Source organism: Pezoporus flaviventris, unplaced genomic scaffold, assembly GCF_033815535.1.
Source record: "Pezoporus flaviventris isolate CSIRO_AGI_PZ_B2104156 unplaced genomic scaffold, CSIRO_AGI_Pfla_v1 ptg000006l, whole genome shotgun sequence".
NCBI classification, from domain to species: domain Eukaryota; kingdom Metazoa; phylum Chordata; class Aves; order Psittaciformes; family Psittacidae; genus Pezoporus; species Pezoporus flaviventris.
Window position 1 is genome coordinate 5529323 of NW_026892554.1, and position 22929 is coordinate 5552251.

At 39.4% G+C, this 22929-nt stretch overlaps 1 long non-coding RNA gene across 2 annotated transcripts in view; it reads left to right on the forward strand.

The window, feature by feature from the left end:
- Nucleotides 1–22929, forward strand: part of LOC133265666 (uncharacterized) — a 92870-nt gene that overhangs the window by 47366 nt on the left and 22575 nt on the right. For both annotated transcript variants that reach the window (XR_009742053.1, XR_009742052.1), the window contains exon 3: nucleotides 960–1997. This is a non-coding gene — a long non-coding RNA (uncharacterized LOC133265666). The remainder of the gene's footprint in view (nucleotides 1–959; nucleotides 1998–22929) is intronic.

A 22929-nucleotide genomic window follows, 5' to 3' on the forward strand; every position in this document is an offset into this window, starting at 1 on the left:
CTTTATCTGAAGAGGACAGCAGGACTGGCTGGTAGCCTCATGGCCCAGGGCTTCCTCTGAATTCTTTTTAATACTTCCATGGTGTTGTGTTTCTCCTGTGGTCTTTCAGCTCAGTGTGTTTCTCAGCCACTTCCCACTTCCTTCAAAAGGAAATTCTCAGCCTAAAAGACTCTGATTTCAAGGAATGGGGCATAAGACACCTCCCTGAGCTAAGTTTTCCCACATGTGCGAAGTATGAAACTTCCAGTTTATGGAGGAGAGTTTACCGAAAGTGGGATTTTTGGAGTTAGCAATAGACAGTGGTGATCAGTGCTTTGGGGATTTTGTTGCATAGGGACAGATGTCCCTATTTTGTCTTGACTGTAGGATATAACATGTCTCAGACATTTGTTTAATCAGGAGCTAAAGTGGGCCCAGCTCTCTCCAGTCTTGTGCTGCTTTAAGAATCTTGGGAAGAACAGACATTGTGGTCATCCATTGAACTGATCAAGAGCGTTTGGTCAATTTTCTGTTTCCCAGAACTTCATGATTTTAAGAGATTTCATTAGAAGCAATATAAATACATCAGGACCAACCTTTGAAATACAGACATGAGAAACAGAGCACATGAGTGTGTAACAACCTCCCTTGCTTAGATGGCACACAACAAATTGTCTTTGTGGATCTCCATCTGTGGGACATTGGGGAGAGCTGACTCTGTTTATACTGTGTGCTCAGAGCAAAAATTGCATGCACTTTACTCTGAGAACAGCTGAATGATGTGCAGGTAATACAAGCCTTCAAAAGGCCTGACATAGAAGGTTATTCTTTCATCTACTACTCCACAGCAAAATATTCCATTGGATTTTATCAGACCCTGTCAGTTGGGGAAAAAGGAAGGATGGGCAAACATGCAAGAGTTGTTTTTTTTTTTCTTTTTGGTTCTTACTATTCACTTCTTTTTATTTCTTATTTTTCAGCCAACCTGACTTCAAAACAGAGTAAGCAGACTTGATCTCACCATGTCTTGGCTATCCTGGGGATTGCAATTGCACTGAGCCCAGAATAGATGTGCATGGAAATTGCACATTTTCAACTGATGGCTGCACAAGATCAGAAGCCGTGGCAATGCTGACACTTTTGGCCTGGAACTTGGCAGGGCTGTGAAAAACTGTGGAGCTGCTGTTGCAAATGGCTCATTTTCTGACTTAGAGGGGAAGAACTTGTAGTTTCAGATGTACCACTTCTGCAGATCAGTGAAAAGGGGGGAGACTTTGGTATCAGTCCACTAGCTTATCTCTCGCAAGCTGAGAGAAGTTAATATAAAGCATTGTAATCTCTTTCACAGCCTCCAGGACTCATAAGAAACCATAAGAAGAAGTTTCTCAAGCTTAAAGTGTTCTATAGGATACTAAATCTTAAGTCTCCTGGAGGCCACTGGGGAAATGAAAAGGTGTAGTTGTCACATTTTGTCAAAGTATAACATCTATATAATAAGCCAGTTAGCTCCCTTTCTTCAGACCCAGCCCAGCTTGACGTACTAGGGCCATGTTCTTTGTTTTCCAGTTTTATTGATATGGTGTGTTGTTTTTTTTTTTTGTTTTTTTTTTTATCAAAGCAAAATAAAGCTCACCTTGGGCCAGATCCTCAGATGTTTTAAATTGGTGTTGCTCCGCTCTCACTGATGAGACTGATTTATTTCAGCTGGGAACCTAGATCCTGACTTACATTCTCATTCTCTGTTCTCTTTGATACCTCTGGTCTTTTAGCTTCAATTTCTACCCTATTTTCTTCTGTTTATTTATATCAAAACCAGCAAAAAATGTTATGTTTTCATCCTCAACACTTAGCAAATGTGCCTTGGTTATAAGCTGGACAAGCAAATGGATGATTGAAAGAGTTTGGTTTGCTTTGCAAATCAGATTTTGGCTTCTACAGAGAGGAAAGAGACTCTTCTTAAGATGGGACCTCTGAAGAAGGAGTACAACCAAGAAAGGACATCCTCTCAGCGAATTAAGGTAGGTCGCATGTAACAAGAGATAAGCAGACTAAATGGACAAGCAGGGTAAGTAAGGAGATGGCTTTTATGTTTATGTTGATTTTCAGGTCGTTTTTGGTAGAACTTTGGAGACAATGAGTGGTGAGGAGATAGGGAAGAGACATAACAAGTGTGAAACCTAATGAAGAAAGAGAAGGAAAAAATGTCATGATAGAGTGGGGAATAAATCTCTAAAGAGAAGATGGACACTTGCACAATAACTTGCTCATTAGTCCTTGGTTTATATTCCCTGCCTCAGAATTGTCACTTCTAATTATCTTTTCACCTTTGGTTATTAACTGCAATCACAGAAAACTAATGATCACCAACCTTGCTTCGAAATATTCACTGCATAGTGCCTGAGATTCTAACAGTTTTCTTAATTTGACCATATAAATAGCAATAACTAAGAATTTGCATAAAAGAAAAACAGTCATGAGCCTGTGAGTCAAATGTCTTTAACAATTAAAGCTTCTATGGTAAGAAGAAGGTTAACTGCTGGATTCCTTGACACTCGCACATGCCTGATATATTTAGTATCTTAGACACAGTTTTCCTTTCCTCTTTTTTTTTTTTTACCCTGTGGAAGCTAAAACTTTATTATAAAATTGAAGATAAGTATATCAGTTTGCTGGATGCTGGCAGAGCAGAACGCAAGCAATGAGAAGATAAGGGAATTTGGTCAAATACAAAAAATACCATGGAACCTAAACCAAATGACATCAGATAAGACCTCCACTGACTTTCTATTAAAAATGTAATAAATAAGGATCACAGAAAAAAATCCTTTATTTTTTTTTCCCCAACACTTTTTTTTTTTGTTATTGTGTCTAGTGCTTCAGAACTGTATCTGTATTAGTGCTGTTTTCCCATTTAGAATAAATAAATGCAAGTCAGTTTATACTGAAGGTCTGTCAGGTCCAGATTAATGATGAGAATATATATATTTAATTTATAGACTTAATTATACACTTGTGGGACAGCCTTACTGGCCTGCTTAGGGACTTAACTGTAGTATTAGTAAGTCAGTGAATCCTGAAATCTTGACCGGCAGCTCTGAGAGCACGATAAAGACTGTTGAACTGGATGGAAATTGAGTTAAAATCAGTGTAAATGTTACTGTGATCGGTAGTGGCAGTGTTTGGTTTTGAGTGAGTATTCAGCTTCCCAGATGTTCAGAGCTGGGCTCTTGGATGGCAGCAGCACAGTGCATTGAATTGGTTTGTGGAGCGCAGCGTAGCTCTGTTGAAACAGTTCAGCTCCATGGGCTGGTGTTATTCTTGGCTGTTGGAAAGGGCTGCTGCTTAAGCTGCTGCTTCACCAAGTGGGAAGAGAGGGATTGGTAAAAAAGAGAGGAAAAAGCAGAATTTCCTCTTGAGGTCTGTTATTCATTCTAAAATCCTTTCCGTTCACTAGAGACCTCCAAAAATGCAGTTTGTCTGCAGCATCTGCAAGATGTCACTGGTGATGAGAGACAGCCGCAGATAGCTTTACTGTGGTGCTTTCTTCACCCATCTTGGATGTTTTCCTGTACAGATGCAATTATCCCTAGCTGGCAATGTTTGTGGATTTAATAATGTAGACACTGGGAATCAGACCATGAATTGTAAAGAGCATATATTTAATTGACAGCTCGTCCAGGATTTTAATGTGTCTAGATCTTGGTATCACCTTGCTTGGGACTCGGGTAAGCTCTACATCACTGCATAGAACTATAAAAATAATAAAAGATATCCTTATTCATGGCATAGTCTGCTGGAGAGAGGTAGGGGAATTGCAGTTGCTCTTAACAGCAACTCTCTCCTCATTTCATTTCCTATGACACCTACAAACAGAAAACGGTCACACTTTCAGTCTGGCGGCACATTAGAAATAAGGCATAGAATGGATAATTTTTGCCTTGAAAGCATTATGGAGTTGTTTGATTTCTGAGGAGGTTTTGGACTCCTTCCATCCAGGAATATTTTAACCTTTCCAGTAGTTCACTGTTCGCACCTACCTGTTTGGCTCAAGCCAGGCTGTCTCAGGGCTTTGGCACTGATAAACTTTAAATGACAGGGCAAAATATACATTACAGGCTGGAAAAGAGACAGTGATTTTGATGGGAGAGGAATCCCCTTTGGGCTTGATGCTTGCCTGTGGCCTTAGGTGAGGTTTGCTTAGTGGTGTCTGCTCGGTCTCCAGTGGACAATATTCTGTGCCATAAAAAGACTCCATGCATAATATGACGTCTATGTTGGCCTCTGCCTTGAAGAAACCCGGATGAGAGCTGTTTATATCCATCTAGGGACAATCTCCAGTAGGAAAGATAGTACTCTTTGGCTAACGGATATCTATGCCATTTCATTTTATTCCACATTTCAGTCTTATGGATCTTTTTCTTCCACCCCCCTTTATTGTTTTTTCCCCTTCTCTCTCTTTACATTTAACTTCAATGTGGGGATTTTTAAGCATCTGTAACTTTCTTGAAAAAGGAGTGAAATGATCAGCATTCATCATATGCTTTAATTAAATTTAATTAAAGAACGTTAAACATGATATGTACAAGTGAATAATCAGTGTCAGTATAATTCCTTCTCCTTCACACTTTAAGCTCTCAGTTCTTAGGCAGAATCAGGTTATAAAAAGTTAAGAGTCAACAATAAAAATCAAATCTCAGAGAAAACATGCTGTGAAAGGAAAAGAGACAACAGACCCACAGAAATCCAACCAACCCTTATGCATTTGTGCATTCTACCTGGCACTAGTACCTTTTACCTTATGGTACTGCACACCTTAGGCTTACAGTAGTGCAGGTATTTTCCCAGTGCTAGGCTCAATTTGGGGTGCATGACTGTGCACCCACATGTGCATCTCCCAGCAGATAAGAGAGAGTCAGTAAGAGAAAGTGTGTGTCACACCCTCTAAATTCAGGTGGCCTCAAGCAGTGCCATATAATCCCAGCCTCAATTAAACTTTCCAAGGTCAGTGGTGTTCTACCAGGTCAGACATAAATAAGTCAGGTGAGAGTCCTAGGGCACTGAAAAGCCATATTTATTCTTTATCCACAGTTCATAGCTATCAAATGAAGCCTAACAGAGAGAGGGAGAGGGAGCGGGAGCGTGTGTGAGAGTGTGGCTCTCAAAGCTGATTTTAGTCTTTATTTTGTTTTAGAGAAAAAACACAGTTCTCACACAGCCCTACCTTAAAACTGCAGGAAACTTCACTGTGACTCTGGAAGTTTCTGGAAGACAAAGGAAGAGATTGCAATTCAATAACATTGTGTTCAGTGATTAAGATATTCAAGTGCAAGTATCCTATTAGCTATGAAGTTTTTCTTCCAGATTTTCTTAAGAGAGCTTTCTTATCTTTTAAAATTTAGTTCTGTCTATAGCTAAACCTTTACTGCGTGGAGTGTGAGACTGCATAAACAGTCTCAACAAACAAACCCCACCTGAATTCATGTATTCAGATTTCATAACCTGATCCTGCCAGTAACGGGCCAATATTGCACAATCTATTGAAGGCTTGTAAACATTTATTTTCATTTTCTGTTGTTTTAGGAAAGCAGAAGAAAGAGTAGGGAGAATATGATGTATATATCTTAGTCCAAAAGGGTTAAAGACTGTGGACTTACATTGGCTTCTCTGGATGTCAGACCCACTGAGAAGAGTTATCACATTCAGAGAAAGTAATTAAGGACAGTTGAGGTCCACTGATTTCTGTACTGTCTGAGGAACAAAGTGAATTTTATAGGCTAATATGACTAATAACCAAATTAATATATATGTTTTAATAAGCCAACATACCAAAAGTCTACCTTGCTGTGATGCAGAATATGTTAAAGGTGGAATTTTGACATGCGGCATTAGAGCTTTCTCATTTTATTATTTAGCAGGGAAAAAAATAATCGTTGAGGATAATTTTTGGGGCGAATTATTAAAAACAAAATAAAAATCCTCCTCCTAAACTCTCATTTCTCTATGACTGAAAAACAAAAGAGAACCCCCTAAAATGTGAGTACAGTCATGTTGTAAAATTGTTTTAAGCAGAAAGTGTAAGTACTTTTTCCTAAGAAAAGCTCAGAGGTCTGGAGCTGGTTTTGTTAGGTTCACCTAACTTGGTTTACACTAGTTTACACAGTCGAGAAACTGATACATTAATGCTGCTGGGAAAGTCTTCTCATAGCTTTGATTTGTTTTTTCTTATTTCATCTTTTCATTATGATTAAGATATGGAGATCTGTTAAGTATGATAAGGTGTGTATATATATATATTTGCTTTCTATAGACTTTCACTTTCCTGTTGAGAGAAATAGTTTTGAAAGTGCAATTGAGTAATAACAAAAATAAATTTCCAGATATCTTTATGAATGATAGTGCTAGCTTTTATTTAGCATATAGAAGGAGATCACATCATTAATTATTGTGGATATTCAGACAGTGGATACTTATACACATGGTTTTGAATCACTGAACGTATACAACTTTTGTCAAGGGTAACTTTTAATCTGAGAAATATTCAAACACATGTATAATCACACATTTATCTTCCTTACAATAACTTGCAGGCTTCCAATCAGGGAACGGAAAAAATACTAGGTGATTAGCATCTCCAGACACATAATGGCTAGTGTTGATTAGTTAAAGCGAGCCTTTTCCAAACAAAGAAAAGTATTTGTCAAAACTGTTATACAATTTTGGATATATTTGCTCTATTCATCGTCAGGCAGCTGTATTAGTGATTCTGATTATGAAAATTTTAAGATAAAGATAACATTAAAAAGCACAGGGCATTAGGGAGAGTTTATGGGGGACAAAGTGCCATAAAGAAGTGTTTACAGAAATATCAGTCTTATTTTATAGGCTTTCGTATTAGAAATCATTTTAGCACTTGGTATCTGTTAGCATATGTGTTAAGAGTCCTCTGCTTCTGTGCCTCTGGTTTTAACATCTGTAAGTATAAGGGAAAAATCTTGACAAATGTTTCTGAAGGTTTTATGTGCTCTTTATCCCGACCCTGGATTGCAGTCCATGTTATGCCCGTTACAATAATAGTAGAATTGGGATCAGATGACTGGTTCTACAGATTAGATGCGAAGAGAGGGTGTTACAACAGCGTACTGGGTTCCTGTTAGATTTTAACCATGTACCATGTTTTGGTGAAAGAACAAGGAGGGGGGGAAGGAAGGAAAATTTATCTTTTTGTGATATCTGCTTCCATCATGCTTCCCCAGCTAGCTCTCAAAAATGTGTCTTAGTAGTGAATACGTTGCATGACTCACTCTTGAAGGAAGGAATTAAAGCAAACCTCAAGCAATCAATGCCATAAGAAGTTTCACCAATAGCTGGAACAAAAGGTGATTAAATGAAGCTGAATCCAAGGACACTTTTTCCCTGAGAGGAAAAGATAAAATGTCTCTTTAAGTCTAAGTTGATATAAATGTATATAGAGGTTTTAAATATAACTCCCACATCACCGAAGCACTCAATCTTAAACATTGGCACGTAGCAAGGCCATGGAAACTCTTTCAGCTGCAGGGTCCCATTCCTCACTTAACAGACTTTTTGATAATTTACAGTTATCTCCACCATGCTAAAGATACCAATTAAGGGATATGAGCCAAGTGCTTTTTCCAGGTCCAAGTTAGATTAGTTACAACATCCAGAGTTATTAATTGGAAAGAAAAAGGGAGGGCATTACAGAGGGCATTATATAGCTCAACATTTTGTATGCATCCATGTATTCTGGTTCTCCATTTATTCAGAGTAAGCATTTGAAGTCAGTGGCTGAAAAGAAAGTAAATGCTCATAAAGTTGTCCTCTGCAAAGATTCCCAACCCAGATAAGCAGCACTGCAGCAAGAAAATTAAACATCTAAAAGGTCCCAGGGATTCCTCCAGATTCAGTGTGCTGCAGAGGTTCATGTAGGGATTGCTCTACTGACCAAAATCTTTGTTTTATCTTATTCTTTCCTCTGAACCTACCCACCATCATGAGCAGAAGGGCATGGTCAGCGTGCACAGCAGAAATTGTTCAGTGCATCATCACCCAGAGTTTACAGCACAACTTTTTTGCTGCTTTGATTTCACTGTACTCTGTAATGGCTGTAGAAAATCAGCCTGTGCCTCTAACCTGCTTTGAGATGCCCTCGGACATAGTGATGGGTGACAAAAATTATTTATTATTATTTTTGTTATTTTCATAGATTTTTACACATCCAGAGTTCACACTGGGGGAGAAAGTTATGAACCTGTTATCTTTCATGGGTTATATTATTGATCAAAGCCAATGATGATGTTAAAGTTATATAAATGTTTTGTAGGCCTACAGTGATTCATGACTCTGTACAGTAGCAGTGTTCCTGATGTTGTTGCACTGTCAGGAGCTAATGTTCTGATTAATGCATATTTTCCTTCCTGATTTAAGAAATAGCTTATGGCTAAAGATCCTTAGATGTTCTCTGATTTATTGCTTCTTTTTTTCCTTTCCAGCTTCTTATTCCTATATATATATATGTGTATGTATAGTATAAAAATGTGTATTTGAAAATGTCAGCTTTAGAGATATCTCTGATGCAATACTCTTATGAGTTGTCTCTAAAGGCTGGTATTTGTTTTGAAAAATGAATTTTGTTAGGCCATGTCTGCAAATCTATCCTCTGATGGGCATGTGCTAATTGGCATGTGCTGTTTGTCAAAACAACACCAAACAAATGTGGCCCCGTCATTTACAGGCTTATAGGGGACAAGGGGGAGGCTGCTTCTACTGTTAAAGCAGCATGAAAAGGCTGGGTGATCTATCATAGTTGCAGTATGGAACTATCACACAGTACACTTGTGCCCTGGCTCTTGTTTCCCAGGCAGTTGGGAAGTGTTTGGGAAGGGAGTGGGTGTGATGGGATACACCTTGGGCTACCCAGCTGAATGGTCTACAGGGAACAACCTCCAGACATGACGTAGCTCAGTCCTTAGGTCTGCTGAGGTCTAAGCACCAGAGCCAGGTAGCAGAAGGTTGGCTTAAGGTATTCTCCTTCGGTTTTCATAGGGCTGGTTGGGGTAGAGGATGGGCTTGTAAAGTGTCGTTGAGCACTATAACTGCTTTTGTTGCTTACACCCTCTCCCTGGGCAGCAGTGTCAATGGAAATTACTATGCTTCTGCAAAGCAGTCAGTGTCTGATTTTCCTTTTGATTTCCTCATGCATGGAAATCTAAGTGTTTATGGTGATGTCCATGTTGATTTCTTCAGTCTTAAGTCAGAACTGAAGCCAAGAATAGTTATCCCCATAAATTTTGTTCATAGGTGTCTTTGTTAAGGACAAGACAAATGTATTTCGTCTGATGCAGGGACTAGCCACAAATTCAGTATGGTTTTTTTTAGGTCTATTTACTAGAAGTGGAATTTTTGCCAGTTAGACCTCTGGTCCCTTAGCCTAAACTTGCTGGAGGAGTGGTGTGCAGAAGAAAGTACCCACTTTGTTTTTATCTGCCATGCTGTAAACCACCTACTTGTGTCCTTTTGTGTCTATTGTGAAGCCTGTTAAGAGTTGTTACTGCTAATTGCTGTGCTTAGCTTGCTGTGTTCATCTATGTGCAGAAACCAGGGAGATCAAAGAGCAGTATACTCCATAAAGTCTTGCAGTGTTCATTCTACAGCTCTAATTCACATGCTCATGGCTGAGGTACTACACTGGGGGATGGCACAGAACATCTGAAAACTGAAGGAGAGAAAAATTAGCAGTATGTCACTCAGACTTTTGGACTGCTTCAGCTGTAGTTTCAAAATGAAGTGTTTTGCACTGCTTTGATACAGGACAGTGCCTTTGGAGGCTACCCCAAGGCCTGTGTTATCTGAAGCAGCCTATGAGGGATGATAAAATTTATCTTTTCTTTAAAAAAGCTGCATAGAAGCACAGAAGTGTACAAAACCTCATGAATCATGAAGTTTCAGTGCCTCAGTAGATGATTAAAAGCCACAAAATGAGCAGTCTGTTCCCTCAAGACTTTAACAAACCAGATCTTCATTAAAGTGATGTAAAAGTTTTAAAAATATACATTGTTCCACCAAATAAGAGTTGAAGGATCAAGAGCCTTCTCAGCATCCAACACATCTGAAATTAGAAGTGCCTTGGAGGTGAAAATGCTCACCTAATCCTATGAAGAGGCTCCAACCTAAAGTTGCATTGGAAACCCCCTTCTTCCACCTACCCTTGACTTAGAAGTGGGGGCCCTGACTGTCATTATTATGAACATTTCAAAGGGTTGTAGATATTCCCAACCACAAAAAGGCCTCCCTGAGGCCTTTCTTCAGACTTAATTTTGGATTCTGACGTGAGACATGCCAATATTATTAAGCTGCATTGTCCACGGGTAGTCTTTTGAGGAAGAAATGATTGCAAAGGCACTTTTTTCAGCTGGAGGTGGCCTTGGCACCATCAATGGTTTGGGTAGGTTCTAACCTGGAATATAAGCAGGTTCTATAACATAGAATATACTTTTTAGTATTTTGTTCTTAAATGATTTTAGGTTGATAATAATAGTCATGCCACCAGCTTTGGCACTGCTACAGACTCAGTAGAGTTCAAGTGATACTTCTGCTCAGTCTTCAGCAGTCTCATTAATTCTTATAAGAAAGACTTCATTTTATGTTGCTGGGCAAAATATATTAAGAACCCAAATTTGGTGTCTCCCAGGGGTCTGTCTTGCTTTAAAGTATTCACCAGACCTCCGGCACATTATTATGGGTTGCCTGCTTATGTAAACTGTAGATTTTTGTTTCTGCTCCTGTCTGTTGAGATAAAATTACCAGCTGATGTTTACCCACAGACATAGGAATAACAGTATTATTAACCATTCCTATATATTTTGTGTCATTATGACTGTAAGGGCTTGTCTGAATAATAAAGATTCCCTTGAGTGGGACTCACTAGGGTAAATGACTGTTTAATAAAGACAGATAATGTAGATGAATCATTTTGACTACTTAGAGGAGCAATTGTGCTAAAACTCCTAACTTGTACAAAGTCCTCTGAACACATTAGGGGGTCAAATCCTGCCCCTTGAAATTATTGTAGAATTGCTGCTGAGTGGAAAAGGACTGAGGTTTCACTTTAGGAACAGGGACATATTTTTAGCAATGTGAATTTAATTCATTTACATGGGGGAAACTTAACTGCTATCATTTCTTAAACCTTAAGACTGTAAATACTATAAAAACATGCCTATATAAATGTCTATATTCCATCTTCATACATTGAAATATATGTTTAAAATAGATTTCTGCTAAATTATATGGCTCAGCTTTCTGTCTCCTCCATGATGTGATACTTCATGCTACACTGAAAGAATAAGAATATGAGTTTATTAAGTTTACTCAGAAAACTATTCAGTCATCTGTATGAGCTCTTGGAGCTATGTCAACATTTTCTTGAAAGATATCTGAGATTATTTGATGTTTACTTTTTTAAGTACAGTATTTGTGAGTAAAAGTGCACAAGAACATTTTATTACATTTTAAATGTAATTCCTGATCCCAGGGTGCTGTCTATATAAATCTGAACAAACCTACGGAATCACTATCTATATTAGATCAGCAAATCCTCTCAGTCCCAGAACTGGTCAATGTGTTAAGAATAGGAGGCAAAAGTGAAATTCCTTGGTAATAAAACTTCTGAGCCTTGACAACTGTGAGGTAATGTCATTTCTTGCAGCATTGCCTAGACCTTTCAAAGCACACCACTCTTTATTATATGCCTTTCCTGTGTCCCTAAACCTTTACTTCTAAAGTGCACATCTTGCAGGTAATTACTATATAATGTACTTTTCAATCAACCTCCTAATTCACTCAATGTAGCACGAGCTTTAGATAAACCAGGAAGATGTGAAATGCAGAATAAAAGGTTTAGGTTGTATGATACCGCTCACCTGTTCAAAATCTTTTGCTATCTGTGGAAAAAAATGAAGAGTTCTCCTCCAGGATAATTCAGGTGGCCCAGCTCTTCTCCCAAGCAGCGATGACATGAGCTCTCAGTATTACTGCAAGGTCTTGCCCCAGTCTTCTCTCCTAAAGGTGAAGCACAGAGTGAATCGCATCTTATCTGGAAAGTAAAATAAGGAGACTCACAAGGGCCTGTCTCCTAATTACCAGATTTCCCATGACTTTTGTGCAAATCCCCTAAACTGAAGAACCTAAATTCAGGGTTAAAATTTGTGTTGTGTTTTGTAAACAGATCCAACCTTTTGTAGAGCAATTGTTGGCTGCTGCTGTTATTATTATGCTTGTACATGCACACTGAGGTAGGCTCGCCTTTGCTGGCATTGTGGATGTATTTAAATTTACTGTGATCAAGGCAAAATACCCTGCTGAGAGGCCCAGGTTCAGCAGCATACTAATAAAGTATGTGACTATTGGACAAGAGCTGCTCTCCATCTGGCAAACCCTGAGCATGGACTTGAGTAGGATTTCAGTTCTGTGCAGTAATCCCTGTGGATTTACCCAAAAGTTTTTGAGGGGCCCCAGTACAAGAGATGGCAAAATATATAGTCCCATCTCTAAAAATACATGTTCCATAGTTAACAATCATAGAGTTCATGGAACTCTATCTAAAGATAAAGGAAAGGGGCAGCTAGTGATTATATACAGGCATTTGCATTTTTATTTCCTTCTGTCCTTGAATCAGTCTAATCTTTAGTGGACAAGGTAGAGCATGGCCAATATGGACACATTTGTGTTATGCAAATTCCTCTGGAATAGTTGAATGACAGGTAACAGATTGTATTTTGGAGCTCTTCCATGTAGAGTGAATCAACAATTTCCCGCAAGTCAGTCTAGCAAAAAATCTGTGTGGTTCCTTTTGCTGCATACACAGCTGTGAACTTCTGTGTTGACTGCTTTCAGCTGAAACCAAAAATAGTTCTAAAAAAATAAAGAGTATTTAGACATTAGAGGTACTGAGAAATGTAAAAGATAGCCTGAGTTCATCCTCAGAATTCCAGTCCAAATTTCCAGCCAGCTTGGCTGGGGTAGGTTTTTCTCCCTCTCTCCAGTAGCCCCATATTACTCTCCTTGATCTCCACAGGGAGAAATATGAGTGTGTTCTGGAGCAGCTTGACCCTCTCCATAGAGAGGAGTAGGGAAGAAGCTCATAGACTTGTTTGGGTGGAAGGGACCTTAAAATCTCATCTAGTCCAACACCCCTGCAATGAGCAGGGACATCTGACCTAGATCAGGTTGCCCAGAACTGCATCCAGCCTGAATGGCTCCAGGGATGATGCATCCACCACCTCTCTGGGAAAACTATTCCAGCATGTGAACCTAGGGCAGAACAGTGCCATTTGCTGTGTGATCAATGAGACCAGTTTCAAGATAAGACTCCAGTCCTTAGACATCAGAAACTTCCCAATCTGCTCTGTCAGAAACAGGTGATGATGATGCTTTATGGCAGTCCTCAGCACTGGGTACTGCAGAGCTGTACAACACCAGCCAAACTCTTAAAAAAGCAGCTCTGAAGTGCTATGGACAACAGATGAGAAGGCTTTAGGAAAACTATTTGGCAGGATTTATTCATATTTCAAAAAGTTGTAGTGTTTCACTTCTGGAGGAGCTTACTGCTCTTTGGCACTGGTACTCATGGGATTAACATTTCATGCTTATAACATTGAAATAAATAGGAAACAAGATTTCAGGAGAAATAAAAATGCTGTTATCCAAAAAGCAGCATGATGATTTTCTTCCTAAATGTAAGCTTGGCCCAGTCAGGAATACTTATAATTTATTTGGTGACCCTTCTCTGTAAAATATTTTACTTGTGTAGACCACATTAATTTGTAATCATGGTAAAATGGTCTGTACTACTGCTGCTGCCTCTGATTCATTGGTGACCTGTACAAGGAGGCAACACATGCTTATTGTTAAAAAAGAAAAAAGAACAGAAGGATCATCTATTGCTTAGATGAAAGACAGAGACAAAATAACCAATCTGTAATGCAGATTTATTAATAGTCATTCACTGGTTTTCACTGAAATACTCTTCACGTAACCTTGACTTTATTAAGTAGTCCTTAAGGTGCATTTTGAAGACAGATAATGAGTTTGGGGAATAGTCTTATCTACATCAAGCTAATCTTTAACAGCTTGGAAGGGAACTCACAGAAACTTTTCCACTTTAAGTGACATAGCCATGTTCAAATCAAGCCTTTTAAAATGTCATTTCAATAGGAAGAGTTTACAGGCATTTTTAATAGCTATACTTCATAAAGGAATATGATTTAAACAAAGGTGATAGAAAAAGTTATTGAATTTTTAATAGTATTAATGGGGCTGGAGGGAAGTGGCTTTGGAGAAGCAGGAATGCTACTGCAATGGAGTAGCACTTAATGTCTTGGTTAATAAAGACGAGGCAGCTCTTCCTTGAAAAATAGCTTATTTCACAGTGTCTGTCTCTTTAAAAGGGAGGGTTGGGGTGAAGGCAGGGGTTTTGAGTGGTATTTCGATGCTGAGCCTGCACATGCCACATCGTCCAGCTTCCACAGGCAAAAGTTAGCAACAGCCTCCTGACCCTTTGTCGATGTCAAGGCGGGTTGTGTGCGTGAGTGAGAAAAGGGATGGGGAGGGAAGATCAAGAAGGAACTCAAAAGAAAACAAACGGAGAGTCACTATTTTAATGAGAACTCAGACTTAATCCATCTGTACTTTCTGCCCAGTTTCCAGCATGTCCTTGAAAATAATTTCACTTTTCCTGCATTGTGTGTAAAACCACAGGCATGATTATGTGCCTAAAGGCACACACCAGTCTTCCCCTCCAGCTCATATAGAAGCTGCTTGCACTGTTGGCTGAATTTTAACCTGCTTGTACAGACAGATAAATTTCATGAACCCTCTTCTGCTGATTCCAGTTGGTTTAGCTCATTTTGTTTTGCTTGCTTTATTGTTTGGGCATCGAATGTCCCAGCTCTCCCCAGTGCACACACATTTGGTTTCTGACTAATGGGAGGCCTCCGTCAGAGAGACAGCGTTTGTCATTTGAAATCCAGCATGTCTTAGAGTCAGGTCGTGACTCAGATACCACAAACTGTATACAGAATAGACCACAAATTCCTCCAGTAAGATTGAACAAGGCTTTCCGAGAAGCCACTTCCCCCGCTGGTTATATCCTAACCCTGACTGACAGGTAGCAAATAACAGTGGTTCTCGAGTGGCATTTTTTTTCCTAACTACTGTTTGTTAAAATCTTTGTCTGCTGCATTCATGGCTGTTTAAAATCCTGTCCTTTCCTGTGCATGAAGAACAGTGCTTTTGGGTAGAGAGGTAGCAATTTTGGTTGGTTACAAACACTGGCACCAATTGACTTTAAGCTCTCAGGGTTTTGAGCAGACACAGGTTTGAACCAGGACAAAACTGAGCCTGAGCTGTTCGGGTTGCCTTGAGCTGCAGCTCTCATGTGCTTTATGCACCCATAAATTGGCCAGGGTTTGCTCGAATGGTTCCTGAACTTTCCCAAAACCTTTGATGAACCCGCTAAGGGCTGAAGGGGGTAGGAAAGGGATGGAGGGTTGCAAGGAAACCTGGAACCAGGTAAGCTTCCCAGGCTGAGTGTTTCCTGAGGCTGGAGATCCTCATTTTGGAAGCAGAATTGGAGTTAACAAATATGTTAACAAACCTCACACGTTTGCTAACCAGTAGTAAATCCCAGCTCAATTTATTACTGAATACAGCACCTTGGCATAAGTCCTCAGTGTCATTTTGGAAGCGGATGGGGGGACAAGTCATGATCTTATATCCTAGCTGGAAAATGGGAATCATGAGAATCACATGAATTCCAGCCTTCTGATTTAACTTCTCTGGTTTTCTTCCTATCTTTCCTTTTAATGAAACAAGAGAATTCATCTGCCAACACTATTCTGTGCTCTTTTGTCAATAGAAAAGTTGTTTTGCTAATGGTTATCTGTCTGCAAGTCCTTGACCTGCTTGTAAACACATTTCTGCAGGAAAACCCCAGGCCATGGCCTGGAGCATTTACGTCAACAAGGAAAGATAAAGTGACCAAAACTTAACCTGATCTGGCCTGGAGTGCCCTCTACTGCCCCTTGACCAAATACTTCCCTAATCTGTGTCCTTCTGAAAGGAACAGATTGTTGTGTAAGAAGTATTACCTGGAATAAACTCAATTTTGGGAGCCTGACTTCCTCCTCCTTTTCCCCTGCCCATATTAAAGTCTATTGAATCACTGGAGGTTAAGGAGCAAGGTCTGGGTGGGTTTTGGTGGAAGAGCATGAGTTTTCCCCCCACGTCATGCCCTTTGTCCCTACTCCAGGCATCTGTCACCTGAGGACAGCTCAGTGGGGCAACCCTGTCCGCAGTCCGTCATGCCACGTTAAACACACCACCTTCCAAGCCGTGTAACAAATGCAGGCAAAACTGAACTCTCTGATCAAGTTACTTTTAAAAGCCATTTGCTGATCCCCTGGGATTTGTTCTGGATTCACACAGCACAAGCAGATGGTTTGATACAACCAGGGTTCAGAGAGCTGCTAAACTGGGAGCAAGGTCCCAGATTGTGGTGGGGTGCTCTAAGACCATCTACCAGCCCGGTGGTGGTGGGCTCAAGGGAGAAGGGCAGGCAGAGAGCCACAGCGGTGTGATGGAATGAGCATCCCTAGTCTGGCTGCTGCATCTGCTCATGGAAGCTGGAGTAAAAGCAGTCTGTAACCAAAGATGATTCAAGGGATTAAATGACACCAAGTTGCTCTTGGAAGGAAGGAATATGTTTGCATACCTCTTTTTTGTAAGAGCTGGGCTAGAAATGTCAAGGTGTTTACTAGATGAGAAATGTACACTGTGGAAAATACTATGTTAGGTGCATAAATGAGAAAAGGGGAAAGCACAAGACAGCTTTAGAGATAAAATGACAAACTCCAATTGCAGCTCACAATGGAGGCACTCCGCTTGCACCCTGCTTAAACCCCTCCAAGGCCACTGCATCAGGAAGTTGTATGACTGATTGAAAATCTGCTGGGTCACATCCCTCCAGGGCAGTGTTTTTTCCATGTCTTTAATTCACCCACAGGTTGCTGGAACTGGTGCCACTATGGTGGGCTAACTGCTTTGGCCAGGGTGATTGCACTGAATATCTCCAGAGTCACTGTGTGGTTTAGAAGCAGGGCAAGAAAATGGTATTGACTGCAAAAATCCTTCAGGTTTGATTCCAGCTTGGTTATTTCCTTAGGATACAGCTGGTTTATAGTCTTCATTTGTGCATTTAGCACTGTTTATCCATACAAAGCAGTTCTAGCTCCAGCTTTGCTTAGTGGGATTAATTCACAAACTTTAATCTAAACTGGACAAAAACATTCAATGTTGGCTTACAGGAAGTATCATTTCAGCTTTCCTGACAGGAAATCAAACTTTGGGGAACAAAGTAGATTTTTTTTTTTTTTTTTTCTATAGAAAGGGTCTATTTAAAGAAAAGTGATTTCTGCTTCCCCTCCCCCCAGCAGAAAATCATTTGAAAACTTTTCATCTCCCAAATTGAAAATGTAAATTTTAACCTTGCTCAATAATTCAAAATTATTAATCCTTTTTTTTTTTCCTTACATTTCTTTATTTCCATGCTCCCAAAATTCATCAGGACTTTGAAGACAAACGCAGATCTGGTGGGCACCGTTTCAGATTGGAAAGATTCGTTTTTATGGTGAAGAGAACTTGTCTTCCTTGTAAAGTACGAAGCTATTTAATCAGAGGAGGGCTGGCTGAATGTATTCAGTATTCTCAGCTACTTTCCAAACCAAACTTCTGAACACGTTAGTTATTCTGATTAAGTCATACTCCTGAACTCCCTCCAGGCTCTGCACTGGAGATGATATTTATACAGCACTAATAGAGAAAACTTGGTGTGTTTCAAAAAATAATTCCCAAGAAAACCAAAGTTGTGTTCAGCAGATATAAAAGGGAAATTTTCAGGGAAGTCTGACTCTCAGTCCTTTCTAGCTAAAGAAGGCCAGCTTCAATTTAATTCTCCACTCGTCAGTACTGCAAGGAAGGAAGTTCTGAAAGCATTAAGTGACCCATTTCAGTGTTTGTGCTCGTAATAAAAAGATATATTTTTTCTGTTACCAAATTTGCTGAAATTAATTACCATTCAAGTTTCAAAAGGACTTTCTGTAATGGAGCATTTTATCTATTTTAAATTGATGGAAAATATCCTGACCTGCAACTTTCAGTGTGGGACTAAAGCACTTTTTGACACTTCAAACCGCTTATTAGATGGGACACCTTAGGCTCCAGTAACTATCAACCTAAAGCGAACACTTGTTATGGATTAGAACAGGATTAAGTGTTAGTAATGGCATTGCCTAGATTCTTCAGTTGAGATCAGCATAATTTATAGTATAAAATGTACTGTGTATATAGGCATTGGATAAGAGAAAGAACGCACTTTTATTTGCATGTTTATGTGTTTCTTAAACTGACTATTCCATCACTTTATCCATAAACAGTCCTAATGCTGTGGTTTGGTGAGCTATTAGAAATAGTAACCCTGTAAGCAAGAAACTGTGCGTGTGACTTTCATACAGGCTCACAGACTCATATATATCTGTGTGTCAATGTATAGTGGCTGACATAACAAATATCTTTGTTTTTAGAAAAAGAGGAATTTTCCTTGGGGACTTTAAATAGATTCAGAGGATATTCCAAGGTATCAGACTGTATTTCACTGTGATATTCATATTGTCAATAGTGGGACCTTTCTGTGAAAAACAGGGCTTTTCCTGTATATTATTTCTGGATGGTGAAATATACAGTAAATGTTAAACAAGAAAAGAACTAAATTGCAGACTATTCCCTGGTCAGCAAAACCTGCCCATTATTTTTCGGTTTGCTGAATCTGTAGTTTTTAATATTTTTTTAAACTGTGACTTTTCAGATTCATGAAGGTAGCATAGGTAATCTTCATATTTATAAGGACACACTGTCAACTTGCTTTCTATAATTTATAAACCTTTTTTCCCCCCTTTATTATTCCCTTTCCCTGTTGGAAGCCTGAAAGTGGCATTTTTCCTTTATAGAGGTGGGAAAGACCTCTCCGTTTTTGTTTGGGAGATGATTTCTCAGAAATAAGCTATCTGTGCTTCATGCAAAGGGGTAGTAGTAACCTGCTTGGCTTAGTAGAGCTGGAATCAGGGCTGTAGGGTCTATTTTGCGAGTGTTTGCATGCTTCAGCTTTTCAAGTTGCAACTTGCAGTTTGGTTTGGTGAGGGATTTGTCAATATGCTACAAGCCTTAAATTCTTTTTTTGACATGAGCTGGATGGATATTTGTTGCTTTGACTGGACTGTTGCCTTTATCCATCCCAACTGACCTCCCCATTGCTGCCTTTACAATGTGTCTCCCATTCCCATCTCTGGCATGGTAAGAATATATATTATTCTTCTGCCCCCAGATAGAGGGACTGGCAAGGACAGACACCCCTTATTCTGAAATGAAATGTAAGTAGCTTGATAGCTACTTCCCCTTTGTAATTTCACTGAATTACTTTTTGGTGGGGTTTATAAAACTAAATATTTCCAGGCATTTAGGTTAACCTTGCTGCTGGGCTGATGTAAGTGGACAGAAACATATCTACGTTCTCAGAATTGCTCCCAGAATTTGCAAGAGGCCAAGTTTGCTTTCACAAGTAACTCACAGTGTTGATACTGATTTATAAAGCACTATGAAATTTGGTGACTAGGTACTTTAAATACCATCTCTTGGGCATGCTAGTCACTATTATGGCAGATAGAATCTGTTTGGAATTACTTTTAATGGTTGTTTGAATTTAAAAAGCTGGTAAGGAATGATTCAAATTGAAGGTCATGAACTCCTTTACCCATTTCCCCTTATTGCCTCAACAAGGGTCCTATTTCATGATCTTTTGGCCATGATGCAACTCATCTGTTTAGTTGAGAAGGTGCTGATATGAGTAATTAAGCTAAAACGGCATTGGGGAAGAACTTGTTAATATTTAGTAACGTATCGTTGACTCTGTCCATCCATCTGCCACTCTCTCCCTCATAAGTTTTGAACTTTCTGGTTAGTTTCAGCAAGACTTGGCACAGGAATAGAGGTATTTATTAGCATTATGATACTAAATGCCTTTGGAGAACTGGCAGCTGGTGGAGGGGAGAGTTTTCCTGTTGAAAGGAAAAACAACTCGGGCAGTGCAGATGTACAGATCAGACTGTTCACAGATTGAACCAGCCATAGTGCTTTTGGCTCTTTACTGACCCCCTGGACCACTTAAGTGCCACTGAAGTTCTTTTACATGGATGGATTTGTTTTGGTAATATCCTAAGGAAATAATATGGCTGTGGAGTCTGTTACTTGTGATATTCCTATAGGATGCCCTGCCCTGGGAGAACTGTGAAACCTAGGGGTAAATCACTTCAGAAAAGATCTGTGTGAGTAGTAATCTAAAGCTTTTTTTTTTTTGGCTTGATATGCTCAGGTTCTACCATGAACTCTCCTTCAGGATTACAGCAGATCCTGACCCTGTTGACCTAGTATCAACCCTTTCCTTTAAGCTGTGCACAGCAGAGAAGGAGGAGGATAGATACTGAGAATGGCTTAGAGGCTTAGATGCAGTAGGCTCTGAGTATCAACACTAGTTCAAAGGATCAAAGGGGGTCTGTGACTCTCTATCCATGCTAATTAATGGGAGAAGTGGTATTTGGTCTTCATTATGGATTTTAAGAAAGAAAAAAGAGAGAAGTCAAGTGTTTTGTCCTGTGGTAAAGCACTGAACAAGGCTGGTGAAAGTAACGGAGCAGTCTCCATTAGGCTTTCAGCAGCATTTCAAGAGCATGGAGCCACTTATGGAGTCATGTTTAGGCAGCGCTTTCTTAAAAGTTAAATGTCTGATAAATGCTGGTACTGCCTCATCTGAATTCCTAATATGCTTTTAGATAGAGCAGGTCCTTGCAAAGGTCTCCAGTACTCATGGCGTAGAAGAACCCTTTGGGGTTCAAGGAGTCTTTGGACTCCTTGGGTTTCTCCTGTACCCCTCACTTTGGACATGGGCTCAAGCCCCGTGGAGCTGATTTTGTCTCTCACCAGATCAGGCCTAACTCCACAGTGTGCCTTTGGTTTAAATATCTGTGGGTTACTACAGAGGTTAGTAGGAGGTCAATGACCAGGGCTCAGATCAGCAGCATGAGCATCAACCTCGGGACCAAGCGCTGATAGGCAGAGGGAGCAATAAGAGCATTTTAGGGACATTCCTGCATTATATGTTTTATCAGCTCTGAAAATGGGGAACATAAAGCTCTCTCCTGAATCCTAAACAATCCCTTCTAATCTCTGACCCTTTTTTTTTTAACTCATTCAAATACTGATTAAATTTGAAAGGCAATCACTTGTTACAGGAGGCTTTATGTTTATGCACAGGGACATGTTCTGATAATGGGTTCACACGCTTATTGCTGACTTGCCTTTGTGCCTGTCTACATATGTATATCTATACCTACCTGTCTGATATGTCCTAATATATGTGTCAGAGCTATAAAGGTTGTAAAGTAGTAATTCAAGCTCTTAGTTGTGTAACCATGTTTTTATACTAGCAGTTTGCATGACTTTGGAATGGTTATATGTACCTAAGAATGATCAGGTTTTAACTAAACAACAAATCATGGAAAACACATACTTTCTGTGGAAATACCTGATTTTACTCAACAACTGATATTATTTTTTTTATTGGCTTCCTGGGTTTTCCAAAAACCTGCATTTTGCTAAAGTCTGAAGTATTCAAGAGAGGAAAATCTGATAGTGACTTTAACTTATGATTATATTTTACTATAAGTTTCCAGGCATGTGACTTCAAGCATGCAAGTGTATGTCATGAGTCTGTATTTGTGGAAGGGGTGCTTAATGGGCTTATGTGTTGGTGTGAGTATGTTTGCTTTAAACTATGATAATGGTATAGACCAATATTGCTAATGGTATGATTTTTATCGTGGCTTCACTGTAGAACACGACAGCATGTGTGATCATCGGGTATTCAAACAGTGAAATGAGTAAAGCTATTTTTCCATAATTGGTCCCAGGGCAAGGGGTTGATCTCATGTATAAAAGCCTCCAGATATGCTCTTGGTACAGTTTCTAATTAGGGAACCAGGAAAGAGTTGGACTTTGGAAATGGTGATGGGTCCATACCTTTCAAAAGAAAAAAAAAAGAAGGAAATAATCACTTTGACCTTGAACTCCAAAAGGCCCCAAAATCACTGATTTTACTCTTTAAGCTCCTTAACAAGCATGGGGATTAGAGACGAGCTGTGTAGAATGGATCATATTAGATATAAATGATAATGGACAATAGAAATTCATCTATGAGCTCAGCACAGTCATCCTGTGCAAATTCCACTTCCCCAAGATATAGTGATACCGTGTTACAGTATTATATATATATTGCTGATAACAATATGACTTCATCGGTTGGGAAGAGACAGAAGCAAACTCAATAGCAGCAGGACAAATGCAACTTTCAGAGATGTCCAATCCTGTTCTAATCCGAGTCTGTTTAAATAACCACAACCAGGTATATTAAAAAAGGTCAAATATAATCACTGCTCTACCTCTTGTAATGAATAAATCATCTGTTTAGCTATTTATTTCAAGTATGAGGAAATCAGCCTCCCTGAAAAAGAAATAAAACTTATGAAAGGAATAAACAGGCTATAGACTGAAGCTGCACATTTCAGTGGCCTTCCATCTGTCCACAGCTAAACAAGGAAGGATGCTGCTGTCACTTTAGAAAAACCTTCTTTGGTGATTTTGTTTTTGCAGATTTTTTCTTTCCCCTTTCTTTTTCTCTCTCCTCCCCCAACAAAGGCTAAAAAAGCCCCACATCAAACTGAAAAAGGGGGAATCTCATCATAACTTGATATGAAAACATGTATTATGTTT